At 36.8% G+C, this 6,703-nt stretch overlaps 1 long non-coding RNA gene across 1 annotated transcript; it reads right to left on the minus strand.

Moving 5' to 3' along the window:
- Window positions 1–4,766: 4,766 nt before the first annotated feature.
- On the minus strand, window positions 4,767–6,703 carry LOC149790630 (uncharacterized). The gene is made up of 2 exons (XR_016423634.1): window positions 6,290–6,703; window positions 4,767–5,257 (listed from the first exon to the last, which is right to left on the minus strand). It is a non-coding gene; the product is annotated as an uncharacterized LOC149790630 (long non-coding RNA).

Consider the following 6,703-nt stretch of genomic DNA (forward strand, 5'->3'; position numbering starts at 1 on the left):
CACCAAAATGGTATAAAATACGCTGATAGTGTTATGGCATTGGTCTTAAAATAAGTAACAGAAAAGAGCAAAATCAACCATGTTTGTAAAATTAAATAATTTATTTCCCTAGAATGCAAGTAATAATTAAAAACAAGAACTTCTGGTATTGTGAATTAAATCCCAAAAAGTCCTGAAAGTTATATAAAAAAATCCCAAAGTATAGAGTATTCCGAATGAATTCCTGTTGTGTTACGAATGAATTCCAATTTTGAAAGTGCTGATGCACCAATAACCTGGAATATAGTTGATGTGCAAACAGTCTCGATGTATCACAATGATATACTCCAAAAATGTCTGTAAATGATTTTACAATAATTCAGAAATTGTAATTTAGACCGAAAGCATTACTGAGCTCTTTGTAATTCAAGTAAATAATTTCAATAAATAAATCATTTCGAATTAAATCTGAACTTAATTTAAAGATACGAATGATTAATTCTAATATAAACAAACCCTAATATACAAATCTAAGCACACTGCGGAGACTAGGATGAGGATTACTTTAATGGAAACTTCCATTAAACTGTAAGCAAAAATCGGTTCTCTAATCTTCTAGGGACATAATCAATGCATATCTAGAACTTAAAACCAGGTAAACATGTTTGCCATAGATGATATGGGTCACGTAGGCCCAAATTCCTTCCCTCAGTTATGGACAAAGGTCAATCACACAATACAAATTAACTGTACGCTAAATACATCTGTAGTCCCCACGAAAATGGTCTAAAATGCGCTGATGACCAGCCAGACAACTGTACTCAGCACTAATATTGAAACTGACATCCAAGGTATGTGTGCTCTCTGCTCTGCTTTTGACTGTCTCTCGACAATCAGATGTCATTATAACAATGAGGCGTAAATCGGGAAACTAGCAACAAAATCTGTGCAAGGTCAGATTATTAAATGTAGTCATAAACAAATAAAGAAAGTTTATTTAGTTCCCTATAAGATTGTCGAGAATAAGTCTGAAAGAGAGCAAGCTTTTCCTCTGACATCCATTAATCATTTATTGATCTGTTCAATGCCGATTTGCATCCCTCGTTGTATCCAGTGTACAGCATCTGGTTGCTTGCTTTACTAGGAGAGTTCCTTGTGTATTTAATGACTGAGTTTGATGGGGTTTTTTTGTCTTTTTTTTGGGTGGAGGTGGTGGTGTTTTTTTTTTTTTTTTTAATCTGTCCTATCGAGTTACTATGACTAAACTGAATGTTCAACGCGATCATGTAGGCGCATTTACTCAAATTAAACAAAATATCTATTGCTGTTCTAAATTTAGTATTACCATAGTCTAACCTTATCCCCGTATGTTAAATGCTCTGCACCTTAAGAGTCATCCAAACATTTCCAGACGAAAATTATTGACCGCTATGGACTTTAACGACTGTGGACAGGTACAAAATTGGTCAGCAAGATAGGACATTGGGTCTATCATGTTGTTATTGTTGTTGTAGGGTTTAACGCCATTGTTCAGCACAAGATAGGCTATACATGGATCTATAATGACAAAAAACAGGGTAGTACAGTATTTCAGAAACGCGCGCACTTTCATTGTGACGCCACAGGGCGAGAAATTCAGCCCAACTTGGTGGCATAAATTTGTTATCCTCCAAACTTTTCATGTCCTTTAAGACTGATCTTTGCAGCATGCATTTCTCGGATCATATAAATAATGACATCCTACAGAAATAAAAAGTTATGTGGAACCAAATTCTAAACAATGACACCCATTACTGCAACAGTTGGTTCTGAACGCCTTTAAGACCCGTATGATATCTACTATCGTTTGCTTAGCGTGATTGACTGACCGATTTTGGTTAGCTTGATTTAACTGACAGATACACATAGCCTGTGGGCTGGTGTAGCCCAGTGCGGTAAAGCTTAGTGTCACCCCCATGGACCTCCTTCCGTAACAGACCATACAGAATCCTCAGTAATGTCATTTTGGTGTCACCCCTCTGATGGTATCACCCGGTGAGGTCTGCACCCCACTAGTCACGCCACTGCACATAACAACTGACTCGACTGGCTGACTGAATTAAAGACTGATTTCACTCAGTCTGATAAAAACCAGATCTCCACTGTTCCCACTATCCTTCACTGTCCTGTGTGAAGCAAGAGAGGACATTGGGTCTATCATGTTGTCAGATTAGATTTCACTGACTGATAAGCAATGATTTGCTTACCACCCCTGAAAGCTAGTTTACCGACAAGGACCAACTGGTTTACTGAGTGATAAAACGTGTCCTTTCCTACTGCTACCAGTGTATACTTTCTTTTTAAAACACGCTCTATGCCTATTTCTTCCTATTTATTTTATTTTATCCATTCTTCTTGGCCATCATTTTTTTTTCTTCTCGGTCTTGCATACAAATTACGATATGTTTGGCTGAATCCTTGAAGTTATCGATTTTCTGATGTGCGGGTTGTCGCTAACACAGAAGCAAGATAACGCATACTTCTGACGAGATTCTTCGCATTAATGCGGCTTTATATTTCTCCAATTTTGTAATGATATTTTAAATTACCGTTTGACAATTTAAATCATATTCAAGTAATGAGCATGCTACGTATTGGGTTATAATAGTCTAGACTGAGCTGAAAACGCGTTCAACAACATTACATTCCTGCACGCGCGATGGCCATCCGTTTGTCCAAGTATCTTCATGCGAAGAGGGAGATTCCATTTTATTGGATACCTTATATGAACAAGATGTCCATGTAGACGCGAGAGTGCTCACGAGGCTGACATTGGTGCCTGTAAGTCCTATACAGTGGCAATTGTCCAGGTAATCTTGGCTTAGAAAACATGGATAGAGAAAGTTCCCTATGAAATAGGTCAACAATTCAAGTTATTTTCTAAGGACACACGCACACACGAGCACATACATACATACATGCATACATACATACATACATACATACATACATACATACATACATGCATGTTTAAGCGCGCTAATCAGAAAGAAGGAAATCTCCGCACAGGCAGGTACTGGCGATAATGGAGCGTAGCTTCTATTCACTCCCTACCCTATCGCGAGCAACTTACGCCGTAATCTCCATTTAAACAAGTGGTATTTTCCCCCGGTGTGTAACTTCCGTACATGGGAGGGGGAGGTAACGCCTGCTCCAGCTACAGTGAGGGTAACACTTAAACGCAACAGTTCGTAATATATGCGATATAATTTTCTAAGAACAATGCATTTCGGCTTTTCAACGTTTAAGGAATTCAAATAAAAGCGTAAACAGAAGCCTCCCTTCGCGTTAAAGCTGTGGCAAATAAAAGACGCTGATTAGTTAGTAATTTATTTCGGCTACTTTTCGTGAATTGAGCGGCTGTGTTTATTCAGATACTTTAACCAATCGTAGTTGACCGACTGAGACACAAAGACACTCGGGTTTAGTGCTGTGGGAACGGTGTTTCCTTACTTTTTTTTGGCGCGTTCCCTTACATATTGCCTTCGCGATTGCCTCCTCCCCCCCCCCCCCCGCATCTGAGGGGGCAGGGTCCAGTTTTTATGTACAAATTTAATGCCGCAATCAGCGACCTAGTATAAAAAATCATAAAAAATCAAATACACAAATGAGGTCAAAAGGTCCATATTTTTAGATACCTATATGAAAACAAAGCATACGAATAGTATTCACTTGACCAGAGAAGTCAATGGCAGTTCACAGCAGAAGAGGTTTATGCACCCCAACCCCTATTTTATACCTGCATTTTTCACATCCAAATGCCATTTTTGACAGCATGTGGTGCTCACAGTGCAAACGCAAGCCCTTTCCCTGGATGAAAATTTTGAAAAACATTGTCTACTAAATAGTTTGATGCAATTCAGAATAGTTGTCATCCAAGCCGTTTTTGAGATACTCTAGTTGCCTTGAACCCACGTGTCTACTGCTATGGAAGGCTAGCTCTTCTTCCTAGCCAACTATTGGTATTTCACTATCAACATACTGCAGAGCAACTATGGAAGGTGTACATGCCTGACATCAATTTCAAGAACAATACAAGCCCAAAACACCTAGTTCACAAATATATCCATATCTATAAATACTAAACAATAATAGCTGAAAAAGTCACACCATAGCCTTAAGTTAAGAAATTTGCCAGGGGCCAATTTACGAAACTGGACCCTGCCACCTTAAGGATTTGGCTAAAAATGGTTTATGTCAAAAGTTGTGTACATATCACATATTTAGACATGATCTAGTACAATGGTATAAAGGAAAACTTTTTGTGCACAAAACTAAAAATGGTATTATGCTTTTGAAAAAGTTACCTCTTTGCGGCAAAAAGCACTGCATTATTTACATTATGAATTATGACTGACTGCATTTCTTGAAAGATTTCAAATTGTTTGCAACCTACAATGCTTTTGGTCTTTCTTTACCACTATAGCATCAGTACAAAATCAAAATTCCTTTACAATGTTTCATGAATGTCAAGAAGAGATCTGGAAGTTATAAATTTTAGGAGGGAATGACAGAAATGCTATGTTAGTTGTCAGTGACAGAAGTGAAAAGATTCTATAAACTCTTCTAGCAAACTTAAAGAAATCACACATTTAAGTAAATCATGTGCTTTAGAAGTACTCTTAGACTGATATAAAAGAAGTGGTTCTTAACTTTTCTTTATCATTCTGGAGATGCTAATAGTAGCATCAGTGTTGTGTCAGTGTGTGTTGTTGGCGGGAGGGGGGTAATCGCAACACAAGTCTAGCTAGTCTGGAGAAGTCAAAGTTTAATCAATTAACATTAGACAATGCTGGAATATTGATATACTGATGTGTGGGACCCTAAAACTTACAAAGTGACATATCAAATAAATTCATTGATACATAGCCAATGAAATTGACCATACATATACAAATTACTCAATACAATTTAACAGAGAAATTTCTTCTCAGACACCAATTTACTTACAACTGACTTTAATGTTTTCTGGAGTTTACAAAATCATAGTAAATAATAAGATAAGGTATAGAACAAATATTTAAAGTGGAAAATCCAGTTCAAGGTAAAAAGCCTATCAGCGGCTTGGCTTTTGATAAGCACGTACCATAAAACAACTCCTTCAGAAGCTAAATCTGTCCGTCAAAGTCACTCTCTTGTGCACTTAGATCAGAATGAGTATCTGGATGAGATTGAAGCTATTGTTTCTTTCAGCATGACTAACCGATTAATCCTAATCTCCTACCATGCAAACTGAGACCTGCAAAAAGAAAAGAAACCAGTGATATTGATGTACTTTTAACATTCAGTGAAAACATAAGACTTTCAGAGGAGAAACTGTATGTGTATTGTCAAATGCATGAAGCTGCCACTTAATTTTAAGCTTTTCCCCCTTTGTTAACTGAACCTAGAAATTTCAAGATATATACATAACACTGAAACATTTTCTATTATCACCCAAGTGTGAGATATGAATCTCTTATGTCAACTTCAGAGTGGGGTCATGAAGGTAGAAACTATGTCGGTGTGCTAAAACTTTCATTCTTTTCACCAAAATATAGCAAGTAATATGCCATATGCATCATTATTTCTAAGACCGTTCAACTGGTGACATTCAATATTCACAACAGTATGTTTATGTATGATTCCTTTGAATTCTATCTGCTCCTGTGGAGTTAAATTACTTTAAAGAATACATGTTGACATGCTATGCAATTGTTTAGGTGTGTCTGTACTGAAATGTGAATATTATTCATAAAAATAGCGGTGCAAAACCTTGACAGCTACAGAAAATGCAAGACAATACATTATGGTTACCATTTTGTTCCCATATTTAGTAAGTTAAGTCCAAAATATGCTACTTTGTCATGATGTAAACAGTTCTCACATGGAGGTACAAAACACAGTTACCTCCCTCTCCAAAGAGCATTACATAAACACTAAGTGATATATGGAAAAAGGAAGGAGATATAATAAAGTTAATGCATACAAATTATTTAAATAAACACAAAGAAACAAAAAAAATATAATAGATGTGGCTGACTGCACCATCAAAAAATTATCAATTTTCCTTAAGGGGGCAGGGTCCAGTTTTTATGTACAAATTTAATGCCGCAATCAGCGACCTAGTATAAAAAATCATAAAAAATCAAATACACAAATGAGGTCAAAAGGTCCATATTTTTAGATACCTATATGAAAACAAAGCATACGAATAGTATTCACTTGACCAGAGAAGTCAATGGCAGTTCACAGCAGAAGAGGTTTATGCACCCCAACCCCTATTTTATACCTGCATTTTTCACATCCAAATGCCATTTTTGACAGCATGTGGTGCTCACAGTGCAAACGCAAGCCCTTTCCCTGGATGAAAATTTTGAAAAACATTGTCTACTAAATAGTTTGATGCAATTCAGAATAGTTGTCATCCAAGCCGTTTTTGAGATACTCTAGTTGCCTTGAACCCACGTGTCTACTGCTATGGAAGGCTAGCTCTTCTTCCTAGCCAACTATTGGTATTTCACTATCAACATACTGCAGAGCAACTATGGAAGGTGTACATGCCTGACATCAATTTCAAGAACAATACAAGCCCAAAACACCTAGTTCACAAATATATCCATATCTATAAATACTAAACAATAATAGCTGAAAAAGTCACACCATAGCCTTAAGTTAAGAAATTTGCCAGGGGCCAATTTACGAA

This window comes from Sinohyriopsis cumingii, chromosome 10 (genome assembly GCF_028554795.1).
Source record: "Sinohyriopsis cumingii isolate HCF-2022 chromosome 10, ASM2855479v2, whole genome shotgun sequence".
NCBI lineage: Eukaryota > Metazoa > Mollusca > Bivalvia > Unionida > Unionidae > Sinohyriopsis > Sinohyriopsis cumingii.